The sequence below is a fragment of the Pinus tabuliformis genome, chromosome J (genome assembly GCF_031772625.1).
Source record: "Pinus tabuliformis cultivar Carrire ecotype Pingquan chromosome J, CPIR1, whole genome shotgun sequence".
Lineage (NCBI taxonomy): Eukaryota > Viridiplantae > Streptophyta > Pinopsida > Pinales > Pinaceae > Pinus > Pinus tabuliformis.
In genome coordinates this window covers 334,421,943-334,446,394 of record NC_142295.1, presented here as the reverse complement: position 1 = coordinate 334,446,394, position 24,452 = coordinate 334,421,943, and the positions used below count along the sequence as shown (strand labels likewise).

Here is a 24,452-nt window from a genome sequence, read left to right as displayed (position 1 = left end):
CCATGTTAAAACCAAACAACCATTGTTGGTCCAATAGAACCATGTCCAATAGGAAATGTGGTTGGACTCATTTCTGCCCCTTGATATCCCATAGGGTATTGGACACTAGATAAAACATGGTATCATGAGTTCATATATCAAGTTGCTGGCATTCATAATGCATACGTTTTGGATACCAATACAAATTGTTGAATAACATAAATTTAACTAGTCCTAGCACAAAAAACTGTGTTTTAATACTTAGGGAAGTTCCTCAATCTTGACAAAATCTGACATGCAAACATAGCAAAGCTCTACAGCTTGTCTTTGTAATCTGACAAGGGATTCATACTCTCCTTAAGACCCTTCCTCTTACAGATATTAGTTACAAGCTTCCCATCTTGGGAACCAAATTACAGTGGATCAGATCCATCATATCCATCATATCCCAGTGGTCAAACATACATTGAGGGAAACCCTCGTTGGAAGTTGTAGCACAAAGGGTACTTGAGAATCCAAATGTTTCAAAAACAGGTAGATCTACCTTGATGTTGTATAATGGATTTCCTAGCCTCTTCACTTCTTAAAAAACATGGCCTCTCTTCTGGTTTAGCACACCATAAATACCACCAAGGGCATTCTCAAGAGCCTGAATCTCAACAAGATATACTGGCTCAAGAAGCTGTGGTTTGGCAGTAAGATGAGATGCATACATAACCCTTTTGGCCATTGGGATAATCTGGCCACCTCCTCTATGGATCACATTAGTGTGCAAAACCACGTCACAAATCTCAAAGAAAATACCACATATTTTTTCTTCTGCAAGAGCACCTTCCTTAGAATTGGAATGCGACAACCACAAAATCTTTAATTTCATTCAAATATTGAAATCCCTTACACATATCCGCCACCACTAATAAGATCGAGCAACCACACTGAAGCAATCAAGAAGGCAACGCTGTTGAGGATTCTCCTTCCAAGGATTTTGCTAGATTTGAACAATAATTAATTATACCTGTAATAGTCAATCTGCAACACAGATTTACACTGAAGAAAAAAAGCTGGATGAAACTCACAAAATGACAAAGACGGAATTTGATCTCTCTTGGTCCATAAACACGTCCATCAAAATTAAAAAAAAATATCTTTAATGGTCGATACATTTTGACATTTCTTGTTGAAAGCGTTGTATTTTGTCAAGCTGTAATTTGAATATTAACGCAGGCTTTGAATATCTACACCAATTAGGGCACAAAACCATAATTTTCATTGAATCCTTTTTCTCATTGCTCTATAATAAATATATAACATTGTCCACACATTTGAGCACTCTCCAGTGTATGAATCGTTTTAACGCACCACATACTTTCCCTGACAATTTCTTCTGTTTCTCATGATTGTTTGTGTTTCTAGTATTTCCCAGTGAATTATCATCTACAACTTGAAGGCTCCTTTCCTCTTCCTTAATAAAAAAAACAACCACCAATGGTGTAATGGAAGGTAAAATTCATAACCGTGAGTTATGCTGTGGAACACGGCCCTCAACAAGATATCTTTCGCTTTGCACAAGCCGAAGAGATGCGGTCCATAGACCTAAAAATGTCTCTTGCGAGCTGGTACCATACGCTAGTCCATAATTGTGCTCAAATGCTCATGTCTGAGAGCCTACATCAATCAATGTTCTTACTGCCTGGTGTTGGCGAGGTTGATATTCTAAACTCCTTTGAGTATAGCTAGTCAATTGTGTAAGTAATTCAATAGCTATCTTCAAATTTGATGATGAGGAAGGAGCGTGTAGCATTTGTGAGCGTTGATATAGTTAACTCCATTTTTCAGGCATATTACGATATACAAGACAGAGAAAGGTAGACATTCTTTTGTGTTGTGTAAGTTTTCTAACCATATCAACAACCACCACAATATTTATCCTTCATAAGTTTTCACGATGTTCTTGCCTTTTACTATTACTACCATCTTCCACTTCTATTGTCAAGTCATGCTGCCCCATATAGTAATTCACCAAGCACCATAACATGCAAAATATTAAACCAATATCATAATGTGAAAATTCTTAATCCTTAAGGAACCCCTACTGTAGCAAATCTGAATCTACTTCACCTACTTGATTTTAATTACATTTGTCAAGTTATTCTTTTGAATATTGAAGAAAATTACTTCTGCAGACTACAATACTTTAAATATTTGATTTCATGAAAAAGAAAACTAAGCAAAGAACAAGATACATAGGATATAGTTATTTTTGGACAAAACATTCCCCATAAAAACCCAATGCGGGAAAACCGGTGCAACAACTCTGAGGGTTTATTATTATGTAGGAGAAAATTCTGAATACAAATTTAGGATGCTCAACTAGAAATCCTTTACAGATAAACTACTGGAAAAAAGACTAGTGAAATAACCTCATTTGTCATAGGAGAATTAGTGACTGATCCTCAGCTTTGAGAGGCTCTGTGCCAACTTCTAATGGCCTCTGCGTCAAACTACGTCACCCTAGGAAACTTCTACGTCACCCCTCCTGGGTATTACGCTGCCTCTCTGCTCTGGATCTTCTGTTGGCTAAGAATTCAAATTTCTTGCCTCCAGTCTCACACCCTGGCTTTTGACACTTGAAATTTGAATTCCCTCTATAGAAACTCAACTTCTCTTCATTGACTGTGCTGCCTCTACGTCATTACTATGTAGGCCAACATCAACCCTCCTCTCGACATTTTCTGTCCTTTCTTTGCCTTGTATTCTCCGGAAATTCCTTCTCCTAGAATCTCACTACCTCTCTGCTGCAAGATCTTCCCAATCGATTTTCCTCTTAAGAACTTCTCACCTCAACAAATCGATTTCCTTAATCTCTCTATGTGTCTTTCTAAATGAACCCCAAGCCTCATTCTTATACTTTTCCTGTTGAGACTTTAATGATTGAGATTAATTTTCTAATCAACGGCTAAGATTAAAACATGACTTGATCCGCCTTCTAAATCATTCTCACCCATATTTTGATTAATACCCATTAATATTTTAATTTTCCTAAGTTTAGACTTAGGTACCGCATTAAAAATATTAATTATTTTAATAAAATACAATCTAGCTGAAATTTCACCAAACAGTTTCTGGGTTCTTTAGAACTCATTTGCATTAATCTCTCCACCAATTTTCAAGGCTATATCACTTCCGATGCTACCAAAATCTAACACTCCCTCTTAGCGAGCAAAGTGCTCTAGCAACAATATCCAATTGCATGTCGCTCTTTCTCTGAAGCACCTCCTTTCCACACTGTTACTGCCACCAACACTGTGTTGTTGCTGCTATTGTATTGCTACCCATGACACTACCACTGCCACTGCTACATCTATACTACAACTCCCTCTCAAATGTTGCATTTGCTATGCTGCTAGCATTGCCACTACTAACACTACATTCGTAGTGCAACTCAGTTTCTGAGAGAAGCAACTAAAAACCATTCAAAATTAATTGAACTTAACTATGTTAAACATGATACCATGAATATTGGAATCTCACTGCTACTAGTCTCTGACCCTCTAATCTTCTGCGTTGCTGCTGACTTTTGTATTGTGCCATCTGCATCGCTGCCAACCTTGCTCTACGTTGATCAGTATTTGGTCTCTGGCTACTGCATGTGTCCTACAAACAATCCACTGCATCATCTGACACTTATTCCATCCCGCTACTGCTAAATCTCGAGCTCCCGTAGCAAGGAATTGATCCAAGAGGTTGACTCCTCAAGGATCCTGCCCACATGTAGTCCTCTCAACTACAACTCAATATCGCCCCATCTCCCTCCTGGAGATGCATGGGCACTCATGGAAAATTCATCTTCGTCAATATTTGCTAGAGTAGCCTTAGGATCATGTTTCTCATCCTTATCCTTTTTCTTCAAAGGACACTAGGATGCATAGTGGCCCATCTTGGCACAACTGAAACATTTCATCTTTGAAATGTCCTTCTTTCGCTTCTGCTTCTGCTTTCCCTTTGATGCTAGAGCTACGTTCTCCTCCTCCTCCTTGGTCTTCATGTCACTCCCACTGCTTCCATTGAGGTTGACCTTAACTAGGTCCCTTCTTAATTCTTCCTATTGGATAGTTGCCCATATCTCCTACCATGAAGGTAGTCTTTCCCTGCCTAATATGCTTTGGACAAAGACTTGCCATTCATCTGAGACTCCATTCAGGGCTATCCTCACCATCGCGGTTGACTGAGGAGTCAACCCCACTGCAACACGCTGGCCTCTGGTGTCCTAAAGACGTTGAAGATAGGAGTTGACTCCTTCTCCCTTCTGCATCAATGTCCACTTCAACCTATGTTATAGGTACATCGTTTGCTATTTGGAAGAGCCTTCATACAGAGAAGACAAAGCTTCCCACATTTCTCAGGTTGTACCTTTTCCCTGCAAGTGTGAGACCACATGATCTTGAACTCCATCGAGAATGAGCCTTGTCACCTTCCCCTACTCAACCTTGTACTTATTCCTTTGATCATTGTCAGCAGGAACAAATACAACACTTTCGACATAGGCTTCGAGATCGTACTCCTCCATAACAGCTAAGATTTTGGTCTTCCATATGACATAGTTGGAAGCACCTTCCAACCTGTCCTGATCTTTGAGCCCATGCGATGCCATCTCGCCCACCTGTTGAACTGACTCCTCTAATCATTGGTCAACACTTCTCAGCTGCTTAGCAAGTGAGAAATTCGAACTTTCTAGAGAAAAGTTCTTTGAGGAGAAAATTCCCCTTCTATGTGTCTTCACTCTTTTCCGGCGGATTTCTGCCCTGACAGAAACTGCGCTCTATTTGTGTCACTCCCTCTGTCTCTGCAAGTTATCGATTCAGAAATTGTACCTCTCTATCAATTCTCTCATAGAGATATTTCCTCGGAATCTCTGCTTCTAGGCAAGGACTACGCAATCCCTTCAAGGGGATTTGAATTGCTGCCAAATGTAGCTTTTGACTTCACTACTCAGCACTGGATCTTCTCTTACATGTTTCAAAATCAATGCTATGATACGATGTGAAAATTCCTAATCCTTAAGGAACTGCTACTACAAAAAATTTGAATCTACTTCACCTACTAGATTTTAATTACATTCATCAAGTTATTCTTCTGAATACTGAAGCAAATTAGTTCTGCAGCTTACAATACTTTAAATATTTGATTTCATGAAACAGAAAACTGAGCAAAGAATAAGATACATAGGACACATTTAGTTTTGGAAAAAATAGTCCCCAGAAAAGAGAAAACCGATGTATCAGCTCTCAGGGTTTATTATTATTTAGGAGAAAATTCTGAATACAAATCCAGGATGCTCAACTAGAAATCCTTTACAAAGAAAACACTGTGCTGAAATAACCTCACCTTGTCACTGGAGAATCAGTGACCTAGGAGGCTTTGCGTCACCTTCCATGGCCTCTGCATCAAACTGCGTGACCTCGGGTAGCTTCTATGTCACCCCTCCTAGGTATTACACTGCCTCCCTTTTGTTGGCTGAGAATTCGACTTTCTTGCCTCCAGTCCCTCACCCTGGCTTGTGGCACCTGAACTTCGAATTCCCTTTGCAGAAACTCGACTTCTCCTCACTGACTGCGCTGTGTCTGCGTCAACACTGTGTAGGTCAGCGTCAACCCTCCTCTGGATGTCTTTTGTCCTTTCTTTGCCTTGTATTCTCTGGAAATTCCTTCTTCCAGAATCTCATTGCCCCTCTGCTGCAAGATCTCCCCAATCGATTTTCCTCCTGAGAACTTCTTACCTCAGAAAATCGATTTCCTCAATCTCACTATGTGTCTTTCTAAATGAACCCCAAGCCTCCTTCTTCTACTCTTCCTATTGAGACTGCAACGGACGAGATTAAGTCTCTAATCAACGGCTAATATTAAAACATGACTTGATCCACCTTCTAGATCATTCTCATCCATATTTTGAGTAATACCCATTAATATTTTAATTTTCCTAAGTTTAGACTTAGAAACCCTATTAAAAATATTAATTATTTTAATAAAATACAATACAGGTTGAATTTCACCGAACGATTTTTAGGTTTAAAACTCATGTGGCTTAGCCTCTCCACCAATTTTCAAAACTAGATCAATTCTGATGTTACAAAAAACTAACACATAACACACCACACACCTTATAATATCACAATACTTCTTTGTTGACAATATTATTAGAATAATTTCTTTAACATTGGCATATTTAAAGAAATGAAACGCTCTCTCCAACATATTAAATGAACAGCCTGCTCCATTCATGAATAATACGTAATATTCCATGGTCGTATGTAGAAATTATTTTTTTTTCACCGCTTCATATGCATTGATGGGAAGTCGAACCATAACAGACGTAATGTGTTGATGTGGAAAAAAATTGCACCAGAGGGATTAAGAAAAATATCATAGGCCTTATTCCGATCCAGCGATAGCTTATTTAGCAAGCAACTGATTTTTTTTTCTCAACACAAAGAATATAATATCCAAAGTCGTCTCCACATACAATAGTCGTCCCATATTAATTTAACGACTTGAACTCTGAGACATCGATTGACATTTTAATATATCCATGTTATGACACCTCTGTGATATATTCAAATGGTTGTTGTAATGAAAATTGCACAATAACGAACGTTGCACAATGATGAACACTGCAATATCATTGCCAAACTACATTGGTAATATATTGCCACGTTGTAGCATCAATGCCATATATAACGTTGTCACCATTTTAATAACAAGGCCACCTTTAAAATGTTGCCAACACTATAATATTAATGCTACCACATACATACATATATATATAGATATATATCGTCTCGCAGTATATATCAACTGCTAAAAATGCTCCCATATCAACGTTATTGCATCAAATCATATGTTTAGTGCATTATCGTATGTAGAAATCACTGATGTAATATATAATTGTACCGCTGGTCTTTAAACTGTGTTTCATTCATTCCTGACGTGCTTCTATATATCAACGAGCATTGCAGCAAGAATCTCTATATTAATGCTAATGTATACCACCAATTGAACGCACTGTCATCGCTGTATGCACCAGAATTTAATATTGCTGCTAATATAATAACACATTATTTCTCCCAATATAATAACGCTCCCAAAATATACACTGCTAATGTATAACGTTCATCTGACCACTGAGGCGTTACCTGCTAAATATTCGTTCCAACGGCTAACACAAGATCCGCTTCACCTCCTTCACACGAATATGCATCTATGAATACGCTACGAATCCAACCGTGCAATTTTAACATGAGAGTTGAGGCTTGCTTTGCCAATGCTTCATGTTAATATGAATACTTGCATATTTCAACATTTGGCAAATGTTAATCAACCTTCTTACAGTTTGCAAAGTGTATTTGTGTTTGAATATTGAACTGGTGCAACATTTTCTTTAGTCTATCGAATATCTTCTTCTCTAGCTTTGTTAGTTCAATGCTTTCCTTCACAATGCTTGTGCATAACATTCTACTCATCCTCCTTCTGCTACACTCTCTATCACAGATTAGTCTTCTTTAACTGGTAAACTTGACAACATTTCTTTATTTTCCCATTTAATTATTGATTAACTGATGGACTAGCCTTATTAATCCAATCTTGCTTGCTAAGAAATGAACTCTACTTCGAAGACAACGATTCTTCAAAAAATTCAACTTCTGCTACACTCTCTATCACAGATTAGTCCTCTTTAACTGGTAAACTTGACAACATTTCTTTATTTTCCCATTTAATTATTGATTGACTGATGGACTAGCCTTATTAACCCAATCTTGCTTGCTAAGAAATGAACTCTGCTTCCAAGACAACGATTCTTCAAAAAATTCAGCGCCATTTATTCTGGCCTTCTATGTATCACCAGGTGGAATACTTTTGTTATCTTTATTGTTCCCTCTACGTTCAAATATATATACAGGCTAAGTAACCTAGCATTGGATTTCACTTGTAGTTCAAAGTTTGATAACCTTTCACTCGTTCCCTCATATTCATAATAATATATGTTGGGACCCCATTTATGTTTTGATTAGCCCTCTCCAAGGTTACAAATCGATCATATGAACCTTGAACTATTTTCCCTTACCAATCCGATGGCAATAATAATATTTTTATTGCACACTTGGCCAAATTTCTGTTAGGTGAATGTTCCATGTACAACTTATTTTCTTAAACAAATTATCTCTTCTAGGATACGTTTGATGCTTTTCTCTTATGGCCTTTGAAGCTACAAGATAATCTGCAAATAGAACTTGTTATTTATTTTCAACTTCCCAATCAAGTTTGTCCTAATGATATTTCCACTCCCCTTATGGCTTTCCCATTGTTATTTATTTAATTGTTGCCTCTGCATGTATATGTATTTGTTTGCTTCACATTTTCCATGCCAACTATGATCTCACCATGTCCATTATCTTCTCACATTTTATGGGTTGCTCTCCCCCTGGGATGTTGTTGCTCTTCTAATACTGACACATTCTTCTTTCCTCATGACTATTTTCATTTTCTTGAACAACTCCCCCTAAGATCAAGCTAGGTCATTGGTTGTTCTTTATTCTTCCTTTTCCATACCTTCATTAGTTTCCTTCTTGTGTCTACATTTTCTTTTGTCTCACTGTTTGGATTTATTGCAGTGTCCATCTCTTGTCTAGAGTTATTTAAGGTATAGTGTAGCTTGCAGTCTTTGGTTTTGTGTCCAAGATTTCTACATAGATAGCACCTTATATGGCCGAGCAAAGGAACAAATGATGTGTGTTTTCTTGAGTCATTTATATTTTTATTTACATACTTTTTTGCATTCAACCTTTTTATGTCCAAATTCATGACACATATAACAATAAACATATAAAGAGTTTATGTACCTGGTTATTGGTCTTCTCCTTTGTTTGCTTGCTGGATAGTACCTTCTTGTTTGTTGCATGTTTAGTTGAATTGTCTTGATATTATTATTCTTACAATTTGATGCCACATGTCCATGTTCATGGCAAGAAAAACATGTGATTTTTTTCCCAGGAGAAAAGAATATCCTTTGAGATCTTTCGAACTTGTTCAACTCATTCATTGGATTTTGATATTGTTGCTTGTTTTTGTTTTCTTTACAAAGCATGATGCTGTTAGACTCCTCTTCTGTAGGTCCTTTTAGAGCTACTTCATTATCATCTTTAATGGTTTCCTTTGCTGAGTTTTTCATGGAGGCAAGGTCCTCTTCTAGCTTCTTACACAACCTATTCTTTTCTTCTAACTTACTTCTAGCTGAATCAAACTAGGCTTCTATTCTATTCTCCATGATTCTTCAAGTTTTGTCTTCGGGCTGACAATTTCCTCGTACTCATGCTCTTTCTCATCACATATCTACACTAGTTTCTTCAAATCTTTGTTTGCATTCTTCAATCTTTCTATACTAGCCAATGATAAGTCAAGCCTAGCTTGATTTTCACCTGTCTTTTCTTCATGAGGATCAAGTACATTCACGCACATATAGGTTTCATTTGACTGAAAACTTTCCTTTTGCCAAGGTTTTTTCTCCTTCCTCTTTCTATTTTCTTTCTCTGCACTATTGTTGCTAGCCTCTCCATGCATGAGATACAATCTATCCCAGATATCTTTTGTAGAAGCTAAATCTATGATTGTATCAAGATCCTTATTATGAAGATTATTATACATGACAAATATTTCTTTAGCATTCCATTGTTGTTCTTGCAAAGAGGGAGAATCTTTGTAGTAGCCATCACATAGTAGTTTCCATACACCAGGTCCCTAAGTTATCGGTTCAGATTTTACCTTATCTCTCCATTCATGAAAGTTTGTTGCACTCAACCCAGGTACAATTTGATAGTCCATGATTCAACTAGATATACCTTCAAGTTGTTAGGATTATATAGAAGGAACCTTCTCTGATACCAATTGATGAAAACTTGACTAAACTGAGGGTGGGGGGGGTGAATCAGTTTATCATATTCATGGACATTAAAATTATTTTCTTTAAACTCATTAACTGAAACATTGCATGAGTAGGTTAACAAATAATGACTAGGATATTGAACATGTGAACAGTAAGTAATAAGCAAACCAAAACATCACTTGAACACATAAAAACATCACATATTGACACTAGATATATGTGGAAACCCATAGAGGGAGAAAACCATGTTTTTATTATTGTTGTGATGCAAAGGCAAGCTCCTAGTCCTTAATACATCTGATTTTCTGTAGGCTCCAACCTACAGGAGGCTACTACCTCAATTTTTTGCAAGCTGCAACATGTAAGGAAGATCCAACTCCCATATGTTTTTTGTAGGCTACAATCCACAAGAGGCTCCTACCTCAACAGGCTCCAACTTGATGTTTATCAAGACACTACTTGAAAGGAGACTATAATCCCCCAATGCAAACAAGGAACAACAATATGCTGATTTATCTGCTCATTAATTATTCATATATCTATCTTAATTTATGCCTCTTAGTCCTTTCAAATTGGCTTCACATTAGCTTCATATGTGTTAAGTAAATAATGCATAATATCTCAATAAACTCTCACTCATTCTCCCACTCTCTAACCTCTCCATGTCTTCCAAAATCACATATTTTATAAAGATAGTTTGTTGGTTGTTTGTATCCCACATAGGAATATGACGTGAATAGGCTTGACTCTTTTCCTTCCACTCATTCATTTCCAAACTCTTCATATCTTGAATATTAGAGCACAAAAATAAATAATCCATCCAATATTAATTTCAACCACATGTAATGATTAAATGCATCATCCTATTGACAACATCAAATACAATATTTATCATTAATGCATCACAACAATCTTTGCAGCATATTTTCCTTTGCCTTAGAGTCTTTCCTTTGCATCCCAACAATTCAACTCAATCAACAATTGCATATCACAACAAATCCTTTAATATATCAATCTCTACAACAATATCAAAACGTTTCAATGTATCGAAACTCCTCCTCCTTCTTCTGCTCCTTTGCATTGTTGATCTTGGTCATTAGTGTATACATTGCTTTATTGTTTCTCCTTTACCCATTGTTGCTCCTTCATTGTTCGTTGATGCTGCTCCTTTGCCTTTGTTGCTCCTTCATTGTTCCTTGTATCTGTTCCTTTGCATCTCATCTTTTACTGCTTCCTACTCCTTTTCCTTCTTTTGTTACTTTCTCCTTGCCTTCCCACATCTTCGCTACTCCTTTTCCATCACATATTTTCTTCTTTACTACCTCTTCACTGCACTTTTTCCTTCTTTGCCTTGCTACTGCTCCTTCATAGCTTGTTGTTCATTTGCCTAATGTTCCTTGTGCTATTCCTTTTCCTGTTGTTCCTTGTGCTGCTCCTTTTCCATCAATGACAATATTGCCAACAAACAAAGTATGTGAGGAGAGTCTCTGCAACGATGACCATTGGTGCAAAAACAGAAAAACTGATATGACACTTGGGAAAGGAAATCTATAACTTGAAACAACATTTCTACAAGTTAAAAAAATTAAAATTCCAACAACCATGCAGAGAAACAAGTGAAACAATATTCACACAAGCCAAACAACATAAATCAACAGAAAAAATAGCAAAAGACGACAAAAGCAAAACTCACGACGATGATTGTACTGAAGGCTACTTGATCTCCTCGAGAATGCTAGAGCTCCAAGATCGAATGTGAAAATGAGCTCTAGCAACATCAATTAAATATATTTGGACAAATTAGGGTTTATAATGCACATGCCTAAAATCAAGGAAAAGGTGACACTTGGGAGAAGTTTCTAAAAATACTGCAAGTGCCTCCTTTAGGATACTAAAAATAGATCCCTATTTTTTAGGGATGTTTTTTTCTTTTTCTGTGGAAACTTTGCATGCACACTGTTGGGAAAGGCAGCGCAGCTCCGGGAACTGGGCAACTTTCAGGCTTAGTGCACTGCGCAGTTTTTGAGCTTAGTGAGGGTTGCGCAATTTATGGGCTTAGTGTTGGGCTGCCTCCTCATGACTGCGCAATTCCCATCAAGGCTGGTTGCCCTCAAGGATTGCGTAGTTTCCGGGGGCAAGCCCAGAACTGTTGTGGGACCAAGTTAGGAGATCGACTTGTGAATTAGAAAATTAGCTAAGTAAGCAAACACAAGCCAAAATGAAAAGGATAAGTCTTATTCGAGGCACGAATACCTATATTAGTGCCAGATGAGCTACTGTGGTTAAGGAGGAAGGCTCCAAAATTGAAGCAGAGGAAACATTTTGGAGGGTGGTTGCAACCGCTACAACAATATGGATAAACGAGTAGGGCATGTCTAGGATTCTTCTCTTATTTGCAGATTAGGGAAACATTTATACGGCCTCAAGCTGACACCTTGAGCTTGGTATGAAAATATGGATTCTTTCTTGCTACATCAAGGTTTTCTCATTGTAACTTCAATACTAGTTTTTATATGATTAGATAGGTTGAATTTTATTTTGTTGATGGTACTTATATACTAGATGATTTACTAGTCACAGGGTGCTCAGTTCCATCCATTGTTTTAGTAAAATCTACATTGCATGATATGTTTTATATGTTAGATGTGATAATGTTGCATCATTATTCTTGGTTATGAAATCATCTAGTCTACTTCAGGAATCAAGATAGCATAATCTAACAAGAATCAAGACAATATACTCCAAGTATACCCAGGATCCACTGACCAAGTTTCAAAGGATGGATTGCAAGTCAACATCACCTTTTACATTCCAAGTTTGAGCTTAAGGATGGTGCTCCCACAACTTTGGTAGATAGAACCAAGTATATAAATTTGGTAGGAGTTTACTATATCTCACACATTCTAGATGCAACCTCTTATGTGGTTCGATTATTTTCCATGTAGGATTCTTAGATATGTTAGGGGTATTCCTATTTTTTTCATTCATTATGCAACATATTTTATATTGGATCTTATTGGGTATATAGATTCCAACTAGGCTAGCGATGCCATATATCATAAGTCCACCTCTTGTTATGTTTTTAATTTTTGGCTCAGGTCCTATATGTAACTCAAGCAAGAAGTGGTGTGCTATTATTTTATCAACCATAGAGCTCGAGTAGAGAGGAGTAATGAATGCACCAACCTAATCCATTCTATTGCATAATATTATTATAGATTTGGTATAAAATTTTATCATCTAGAACATTGCTCTATTTTATCATATAGAGTTTAGGATCATATGGTGTGGCAACTAGAACATTACACAAATCTCCACTGATCTATTATAGACATAAAGGAATAAACACATAAAGTTTCACATTCATTACATTAGAGAGTTGATTCATGATAGGGTCATTACTCTGTAATACTATCCATTACTGAAATATGTTGCAAACATCTTCACCAAGTCCCTCACCTAAGTTCATAGAGTTATGAACTCACTTTGGAGTGAAGGAGACATCTACTTTAGAGAAAGATGATTAGTGTACTTCACACTATCCTCCCCACTTTTTTTTTTTGTTGCGGGGGGCGGGGGGTGGGTGCCTGATTCACAATTATACTAAGAGGGGGGCTAAATCAATATAATTAATTTTTTTACTTATTTACACATTTGAACATCATAATGATGATAAAACATCAATCTCATAAATTGAACAAGTAACAAAAGATATATGTGGAAACCATTCCAAGAGAAAACCACAAAAAATTTTCATATGAAAGATATTGTAGGCACCAACCTATAGGAGACACCAACACCATATTTTTCTTTATTGGCACCAACCTACATGAGACAACAATCCTCTCTACTGATTTGTAGGCACCAACCTACAAGAGACACTAATCCCCTTTGCTTCTTTTAAAGGAACCAACCTAAAGGAGACACAAATCCCCTCCACTACTTTGTAGGTACAAACCTACATGAGACATCAATCCCCAATATTTCTTTGTAGGCACCAACCTATAGGAGACACTAATTCCATCTGCTACTTTACACACACCAACCTATAGGATACACCCATCTCCTCTACTACTTTATAGAAACCAACCTATAAGTTACACTGATCCCCTCTACTGCAATATTTATAGGCACCAAACTATAAGAGACACCAATCCCCACTATTGCAAATATTAGTAGGCACTAATCTACTTCACTATGTCTTCTTGCTTCTTCACAGTGTATGCTAGTTGCTTCTACTTTCACCAAGTATATTTTCTCCTTTTTCCTTCACTATATTTGCTAGTTTTTTTCCTTCACCAAGTATACTTTCTACTTCTCCCTTCACCAAGTCTGCTTCTCCCAAAACTTGTTTCTTTTGGATTCTTACCAAGAACAGACTTACATAGCCTTCCATGTATTCAATTTTCCAAATTTGGTTCTAGAATTTCTATCATAGGTGCCTAGAGATCTCTTCTCTATCTCCTGCAAATTTCATAGTATAAAACATCTTAAAAATAAAGTTATAGGAAATATTCCAAGTTGACTTATTTGAAGCATGTTTTAGGAGCATTCAGAATTACCAATTTCCTTAAATAATATCTTTGAAATATAATGAAACAAGGTTTTAAATTTCTACAACACCTACCTTGAGATCTCTTCTTTATCTTCTTCATATTTCATAGTTTAAAACATCACAGAAAGAAAGTTATAGCAAAAATACCAAGATATCTTGTTTGAAGCATGTTTTAGGAACATTTAGGAACACTAACTTTCTCATATAATATCTCCAAAATTGTAGTGAAATGAGATCTGAAATTTTGATCACTAGTAATTTGAGATCTCTTCTTTGTCTCCCCCATGTATCAAAATGGTCTAAAACATCTCAGAAAGTAATTTATAGCAAAAATACCAAGTCGACCTGTTCAAAGCAGATTTCAGGAGCATTCAAGAATCCTAAATTCTTTGAAATGTAGCTTTGAAATTATAGTGAACCAAGGTCTGAAAATTTGATAATGGGTACATAAATATTTTCTATATGTATCCTCCAAGTTTCATAGTATGAAACATCCTATAATAAAAGTTATAGAAAAAATGGCAAGATATTTCACAAGGATTCAAGAAGCTTAAAATTCCTTAGAGCATATCTCCAAAATTATAGCAAACCAAGGTTTGAAATTTTAATCAAAGTTACATGAATATACTATATCTATATTCTCCAAGTTTCCAGATCTGAAACAAGGCACAAGAAAATTTATAGAAAAAATGGAAAGATAATTCCTTCGCCCCATAAATCACATTTTTTGCTTCCACATATAATCTCCAAGAATCACCCCAAAAATATCACTCAAATCCTCTTATGAATCTCATATATCTTCCTGCTTGGATACACTTCAAACAAACCCATCTATCCTTTATTTATTGTGTTTATACATTCACTTATGAGGCCAACTCGTAAAATTGTTTAGGTTGTCCTACTTGTACTTTGGTTGGGTCATCCTGACAAAATATTTTATATCCCCTCGATCCTATGGAGTTAGATGGGGTTCCATATACCGTTTGAAATATCTCATAATATAATTTCCAATCATATATACTATGTTCCAATTCGAGCTAGGAAATTAGATTAAAATTTCCTTCAAAGATAAGGTATCCAAACTGGGCATCAAAAGCCCAAAAATAATATTTCCAACGATCTTCATTTTCCAATATTATCTTTGATATATGTAGCATACATGTGTTTTTGACATCAATGACAACAATATTTCCAACAATATCCTCCTTTTTCATTGATGTAAACACTTAGTCGATTGCTCAATAATACTGAAGAGATACCCTTGTTTATAATCCTCGTTATGCATGAAAATTCTCCCCTTCTGACATCAATGGCATAGGAATACCCAAAATTTGACTTCTCCTTATATGTAACTCTTCTTCTATTTTAAAATTTTCTTAATGTTTGCAACTCTTCCTCTATTTGCAACTTCTCTTAGTGACTACAACTCTTCCTCTATCCCCAACTTCTCTTCATAACTGCAACTACTCCCCTTGTCTACTCCCTCTCCTCATATATGAATATTCTGCCCCTTTGACATCAACAGAAAGGGGATATTTTTACATTTGGCCACAATTTATTCCCCAAAGGTGTTAACAACAAAAAAATTACTTCCTCTAATTGCTTACTTCTCCTTTATCTGCAACTAGGCTCCCCTTGTCAAGATTGTGTCTATTTGTCCTTGCATCCAACATTTCCTATTTTGTATATCTACTCTTGAGATTTCTTTCCATGTAATTTAACTTCCTTTTACTTATTATTTTTGGGACTCCTCCCCCTAGGATTATGCTTACTTTTATCTACAACTTAACTCATTTGGATGAAACATGACTTCCCTTGATAGAAATTTCTCCATTTCTGCAACTTTTCCTTTTGTTTGCAATTAAACCCCCTTTTTGATATCAAGAGAAAGGTGTTGCTCCCATTGAACTTATGCATTGATGTTACTTGAATTCATCATATAATACTCTTTATTTTCATATCAACTGTTGTCCTCATCCTATGATCTTTCCATATCATCATTCCTATTATGTATCTCACATTCTAATGCTTCTATCTTCTTTATGATACCTACCACCTCTTGCCTAAATTAAATCTATAATTTCTTTTATTGATGAGTTGTTGTGGATATTACTCCCATAGAGCAATTTTTCTTTCTTTTAATCTCATTGCAGACATATACATTGTTTGGATATCTGATTACATTTGCTACCAATCTTCCTAAACCTTATTTTCTTATAAGTTCACATCCTCTAGAATGGAATGTGAGATAATACCCTTGATCAACCATTTGAATTACAATCAATTAATTATGCTTTCAACCTTCGACAAGAAAATAATTCTGATTATTTTTCTGATCATCATTGAGACTGACTTTGCCTTTTCCAATTATCCTTCCTGAATTATTATTTCCAGGAATGACACTACCTATTTTGACTTCCTTTAGAGAGATAAAATTTTCTTTTATCTCCTATCATATGGCTTGAACATCCATTGTTTGTGTACCATTGGATTTCTTTCTTTTCAACATATAAAGCTAGACCACATTCTTCTCACTTCTCTTGTTTCCTTCTCCATAAATTTTTTCTTTGATTTTTATTTCTAATAATGTCTTCTTCTTTGTTTTTATTTTGAGTCCTCAATGTATTGCTTCTACAATCATGAGATTTGTGCCCAAAATTATTTCACTTGAAACATTTAACATGATTTAAGAAGGGGGCAAATGAATTGTAATTTTTTACAACATTCTCATTAAAACTTCTAGGAATGTTTCTCACATAACCATTCCTTGAGACCTTATATGATCCCTTTCTTATATTCCTAATATAGTAAATTCTTACCTAGTTTTTTCAATCTATTTCCTTATGAACAAAATAATTACATGAAAAACAATATCCTTAAAAGAGATTTTGATACTTTGGTGTGAAAGGCCTTCTTGTTGGAGAAACTCTTGTGAACCCATTCCTAGGTCTTGGATCATCTTCACTTCCTTTCCTAGTGTTGCTTTCTTTCTTTTGAAAATCAAATATTTACTGATCCTCATTTTATTTCCTACTATTGTTTTCATTAATAGATCTTTTGAGCAAATTAACATAGCTTTCAAGTTCTTCTTTTCATTTCTTTTCCAATATCATTGGGCTTGATTCTCCCTTGGCAGTTTCATGATAACCAAGACCTGTTTTAATAAAAGGAGATCTCTGAGAATTGAGAATACCATCTAAGATTTCAGTACCATTTTCGAACTTCAAACTTGGATTCAACTGATCATTGGATTTTTCTAAATCCTTTCACAAGGAAACAATATCAACTTCTAGTTTCTCACAATGTCATTATTTTTCCTTGAGTTGTATTAGCAATATTTCTTCTTTTTCTTTTCCCCTTCAAGTTATAACTTTATGGGAGAGACTTCTAATTCATTAAGATCATGACTCTTTTCTTTCTCATGTTTCTACAACAACTTTTTATGCTCTTTATTGAGTCTTTTTATTTCTTCTAATGCACAGATAAGCTCTCCCTTAATATCATCAACATCTTCTTCCTCTGAATCTGATTTTTGTTGATCATAGTATTAAGCCTCCATGGTCATGAATAGGAATTTTGTTTTGACAGTATCAATGCATATCCATTAATTTCTTCTGATGAGCCACATGTTTCCTTTTCATACTCATAACATTTTCACTTATTTTCATGTTCTTCTTTATCATTACTATTTTCCAAAATTAAATGTGGTCATATAACAACAATATTACCTCTTCGTCTACAATTATGATAAAATAACAATTTAGCTTTTCCTTTACTAGTTCCTCTTGAGATATATTACACTTATTTTGCATCTAATACATCATTGGAACTGTCATAGGATTTGATATTTTTCCCCTCTTCCTCTGAATATAATATCTCCTAATAAATACATTAAGTCTTCATTTCCATGAATAGGAATTCTTCTTCGTTTTACTACAATATTTCTAGGAACCAACTTATAATAGAAAACAATCCTCCTTGGATGATATAGGTAGGTAGAGAATGGTATTAGACATTCTCGATCAATTCTTCTTCTTCATGGTTCAACAGAGAAGAACAAAGCAGTGCAGAGCACTGATGGAAGAGATAGTACAGTTTGAGAATGGTATGAGACATTGTCGATCAATTATTATTCTTCATGGTTTAGCAGAGAAGAGCATAGAAGAATAGAGCAGTGCAGGGAACTGATGGCAGAGATAGTACAGTCTGATAGATGGATCAGCGGATAGAGTTCTCCCTAGTTGAGAGGGAGTGTTAAAATTGGAAACTAGGGCCAAACTCCATGTGGGTCATCTTATTTATGGCAGTTGATATTTTTCTTGGATCCCTCTCATCGAGAGGTATAGGATTGATATAAATATCATCTGATTCCAATAATTATTCATGGAGATATGAATTTATTTATGTTATGGGACAATTCGTCAAGGTCGGCCATCAACCAAATAACTCCCACATGTGCTCAACGTTTTAATATAAAAGGACATGACTTGAGAGTCATTTCACACACACTACACTCTTGATTTCTCTCCACTGGCTTTGGGTTTTAGTGTGAGAGAAATCTAGGAGGATGTAGCCCTAAGACGTAGGAGGAAGGAGGCTTAACAATCTGCCCTAGCCATAGTTCTAGCACAACCCTAGCCTATGACAACTCTACGCATAACCTAAAGGACACCTTCATGAAGAGATGCCCTAATCCTCCACGATGTCCCAAGGTTGACCTAGTCGCAGTCAAGGAAGGTTATCTACGTTGCAAGGAGAAGCCCTCTATAGGTTGTTTAAGGAAAATCATACATTGTACCTAGCCGCAGTCAAGGAGGGTTACTAACATGCCCTAGCTGCAGTAAGGAAGATTAGGCCAGTGAGGGTCTGTAGGGATGTTCTTAGGTGACTGAGTGCTGGAAGGAGGGTCGAAGTACCTTGCTGGAGGGTTGCCATAACTTGGGACTGTTCTGGGCAAGAAATCACATGGATATTCTCTTTGAGTAAAGGGACCTTATTGTTGTGACTAGGCTATAGGCCTGTAAGTACTATTTTGAGGGTCAAACACAACTATACAAGAAGTTGTAGGTGCCTCCTCAAACAACGTGATCACTCAACTTGGAGAGGAGAGGAGGTCGCATAATTTAAGATGTGTTTTGGGCATGAATGTTGGGTTGTTGTAGGTTACAATGGGAGCCCTAACCAGTGACCAAAACATTTCCCATAAATAGAAGTGCAGAAGTATGACAACTTTTGCTTTGACTTGTTTGATTGGAGAAGTCTCCTCATTGATGAGGAGATTCTATATATTGCCACATATGAACAACAATGACTAACAGTGGCACAACAGTGCTAGTAATGGGACAACAACAATAACATGTGGCACTAATAGCACAATGGGACAACAACAATAACATGTGGCAGCAATGGCACAATGGGACAACAACAACAACAAGGTGCAGCAAGAGCATGGTGGCAAGCATGGTGCTGCAAGCACATTGGGACAACAGTACGGTAAGCAAGGTGCAATAAGCACATGGTGGCAAGCATGTTGCTGTAAGCACATTGGCAAAGTAGTATGGTAAGCAAGGTGCAACAAGCACATGGTGACAAGCATGGTGCAGCAAGCACATGGAAAAGTATGCAAACGTGGTACAACATGCCACATGGGACAATAGTGTGGCAACATCGTGCAGTAATGGCACATGATGCAGTACAGTGATGGGTATAGTCATGATTGGTGAAGCATGATGAGATGCAACATAGTGATGATGGGTGCAACATGGTGTAGAACAATGAGGTGCAACATGATGATGAGAAGCAGCACAATGATAGGTGCAACAAGGTGATGGAGTCACTTTGGAGAATTAGTTGAAGCAACATGTCTTCAACTGAGTCCAGCTACCTCATGTATCATCTTCTTAGAGATGATCTATGCTCTTATTTATATAAGTCAAAGTGTTGACTTCTGTTGTAATTGTACTCTCTCTCTATCTCTACTGAACTATTGAAGAACATATAAGAAGAATTGATCAAGGGTTTCCGCATGTTCGGGTTTGTCCCTGGATAGCACCACATCTTGTGTCCTCTTGTCTTGGCTTGTCTTCTGTGATCTTTGTTTATTTTCTATCTGCAATTTACTATAATGTTGATGTGATTTCTAATCTGGAAAAGATATTGAGCTAACTATGAAAATTGAAATAAATTGCTGTAAGCATAGAACATATCTAAATTAACAAACCACATCATGACTTCGACCATCCCTTTGTTTCCTTCTATTTGTTATGAATTCCGACTTCTACACTTCTGTTAATTGTTTCAAATATGTCTATGAACCACTTCTTTGATATAACTTCGTCCTTTTCTCCTCAAACTGAGTAAAGTCTTTTCTTGACTACAATATCTATTGTTCACTCCAAGTCACTTTCATTTTTCATCTATATTTAGCCCGCATAAATACTTGTTAGCTTCTAGATATGATTTTATATGATTTATAGTGACAATATTTACCCTTTGTACACCTATTGGACACTAGATGCTCATAAATCCTCTTCAACTAATCTTCAGAATTAAGTGCTCAGTCTATCGATTTCTGCAATATGAGTTTGAGATTGAAAATATAATTGCTTATGAAGCTAGCTAAGAACACGCAGTTGTCTTCTCCGTTTTTTTCTAAATAACCAACCTAGTTGTGTTGTTCTCCTCCTTCTCTTATATATCTATTGTATTAAATACCATGGGTTTAGTTCCATGGTTTTAACCATAGAAATTTTCCTTTAGACTATACCAACATCCATAACTTTTTGAATGGATCAATACTTCTTGACTTCAAAACATAATGAAGACTATGGATCATCTCCTTGAAAAATCGTCCAACATGGTTATGATTTCACATTGACAACACACAAGGATACATTTCTCCTATCACAACAATTTCACTCACTTCTTCTAATGCGATTGAGAGCTATGACTTAACATTCTAGTCCCAAGGTGTCAAGATATTTTTCTTATGTCATCTTGGCCCTGGTTCTCAGGCCAATTCATTCAACCAATGTTCACAAACCATTTAAGGCTGCACTATTGGAAATACATCCATTATTGTGGAATTTGTTGTCAGTTGCTCGAAATTTTTCCCATTGCATCCCTGAAACCCATGGAATATTTGTTTTAATCGTACTTGAACAACTGTTGGGTCCATAATGCTTGGGATTAAGGTTAATCCCATGTTAAATTTGTTTAATCCTTAATTGACCGAATCATCATATAGTTTAACAATTCCCCACACATCCTTCCATCTCACTACCATGTCACGAACTATGTTGCATATTCCCTCTTGAATTTCATCTTGGTCATCTTATTTCCACGTTCAAATGACATCATTCAGCCATGTGAATTTCTTTTAGTGTGCCATGTCATCATGTCATCCATGTCATCCATTTCCTCTAACCTCCACATGTTTGTTTCATGTCCTCTTTGTTAACAAATCAAACTTTTCCATTTATCAACCACTGCCATATTTTAGAAATGCTACATCACTTGTGCCACAATCTCACAGTTCTAGGTCCTTAACCAAGTCCATTTCACCATCATTTACAAACTAGCTAGGGTCACATTGTTGATAGACAATACCAGTTCTATTATTGTTGATAAACTTGCCATCACATCCTTGGTTCCCCAGGAAAACCAATTTGCCAACCCTCTTGTGTACTTTTGTGAATCCAAGACCGTTGATTAACACTAATCCACACTTAGACTAATCATTAGAAGAATTAACTGGGCACTGGAACCTAGAGAGGTTGGAACCTTGCTAAACTTCAACATGCCTTTTCTCCTCAATCCTTAAGAGTTTAACCAAGTTCCATATACAGTTGAAAATTTATCTGAGAAGGCTATCCAACTAAATATTGTGGAAGCTTGTTTGATCAACATGATCTAGATCTTTGGGGGAGGCCCCCAAGATCTAGAAAAATTGAAATGGATCTTAGGGGAGGAGGCCCCCAAGATTTGAAAAATTGAAATGCCAGAAAAAAGAAAGGAGAGAACACAGTAAATAAAATCACAAAGAAACTTTTCTTATTAAAATAGAGAATAATTGTAAAAGCTACATTGTGATGGACAATCTGTCCTTGTACCAAATGTGACTTGTTACTTATAGTATTTTTTTAGTTACAATACCATAGGTAAATTCTATGGGTGGGTAAATACCATGGGCGAATGAATACCATGGGTAGATGTGACTTACAATACCATGGGAGGATGAATACCATGGGTGGATTCCAATTACAATACCATGGATAGATTCCATGGGTGGATGAATACCATGGGTGGATAAGTACCATGGGTGAATGAATACCATGGGTAGATTCCACTTTCCATCTAGATCATTCCTCCCTCCTTAAGAAGAAATGGTCCCCATTATGTGAATTTCCCTCTTAAGAAACCTGTGTTTAATATGAAGAGTCACTAAAGAGAAGGGTTTTGTGTGGTTAACCCATAACCATGATAAACGAAGATCTGAGGATAGAGATACCCTATAATGCTTGTGACCAACTGTGACATTGACATCGTGCGGCCTAGAAAATGGACTTCAATGAAGTGTAGGTTTGTGGATGACCCATAACCATGACAAACAAAGATCTGAGGATAGAGATGCCCTGTAATTCTTGTGACCAACTGTGATACTAACAGTGTGCAGCCTAGCAAATGGATTTCGATGACAAGGATTTTGTGCAGTTGACACATAATCGTGATGTTCACTGTTGATGAAGTAGCAAGTGCCCACATAGCCTGGGGTGGGAGGGCACATCTCCAAAGAATCCAAGTTGAATTCTGCTATGCTAACACTGATGAATGTGAAGTAGGTGCCTACTAAAGCGAGGTGGGAGGGCACATCTCCAAATGGAACCCGCTCCGAATGTTGCTCCAGATATAAAAATTAATTTAAAATGGGCATAACTCGGTCAATATAAATCATAATATTTATTATAATCTATTTTTGGAAATAGAATGACCATTTTGCATCTTCCCATATGTTTGAAATCCCTATCTAGACACTCTGGAAACTCAGATTCGCGTTGCAACTATCCCGCTGTCACAAAAGTTCTGAAAAAATAGTTGATTTTAAATCGACGATATCTCCCTCATTCGAACTCCGATTCGAGCAATTTTTTTTTTGAAATTGGGTGATTTTTCAATAGGAGCTCATATGTGTAGTAATTTTTCTGAAATTCTGCACACTAGCTGTAAAAAATGATAGCAGAGCTCCCATCCATGAACTGTCGTCAGAAACATTTATGCAACACAACTAATTTTAATGATGTGAATGGAAAGTGGCATCTAACCATGGTATTAATTCATCCATGGTATTCATCCACCCATGGTATTGTAACTGGAATCCACCCATGGTATTCATCCACCCATGGTATTCATCCACCCATGGAATATACCCATGGTATTGTAACTGGAGTCCACCCATGGTATTCATCCAACCATGGTATTGTAAGTGGCATCTACCCATGGTATTCATTCACTCATGGTATTTACCAACCCATGGAATTTACCCATGGTATTGTAACTCAAAAGGCTATAAATTTCGGCCTCACTTTGTAAAAAAGGGAGATTTTTCCACTACAATGTAGTTTTAATTGTTTTTCCTTATTTTAATGAAGAATTTCTTTGGGTGTTTTCTTCTCCAAAAAAAAAAAGAATCTCTCACATGAGCATCGCTTCCTGCTCCGACATGACTGATATACTAAGTTTGAGTCATGTAGAGGGTTTTTTTTGTAAATGAAGTCATGGTATTTCAGGGGTATGTTAGTCACTTCTCTATTGCTTCACATGCATTACAATGTATGTTTTTTCCATGGCTATGATGCATCCATTCTTCTGGATGGCTATAATGGTAACTAGCTCGAGGAGAAGGCTCAACAAAATTTGGGACAATATAAAGGTTTTGTTGGGAAGAAATATCCCAACATTTTTCCTATGTTGATATTATTTCTTTCGC

General features: G+C 36.4%; 1 protein-coding gene and 1 pseudogene across 1 annotated transcript in view; both read right to left on the bottom strand.

Annotated features, from left to right (window-relative positions):
• LOC149227105 (uncharacterized) overlaps positions 1-24,452 on the bottom strand; it is a 136,044-nt gene that overhangs the window by 57,364 nt on the left and 54,228 nt on the right. The window lies entirely within an intron of this gene.
• Positions 294-24,187, bottom strand: LOC149227108 (elongation factor 2 pseudogene; annotated as a pseudogene).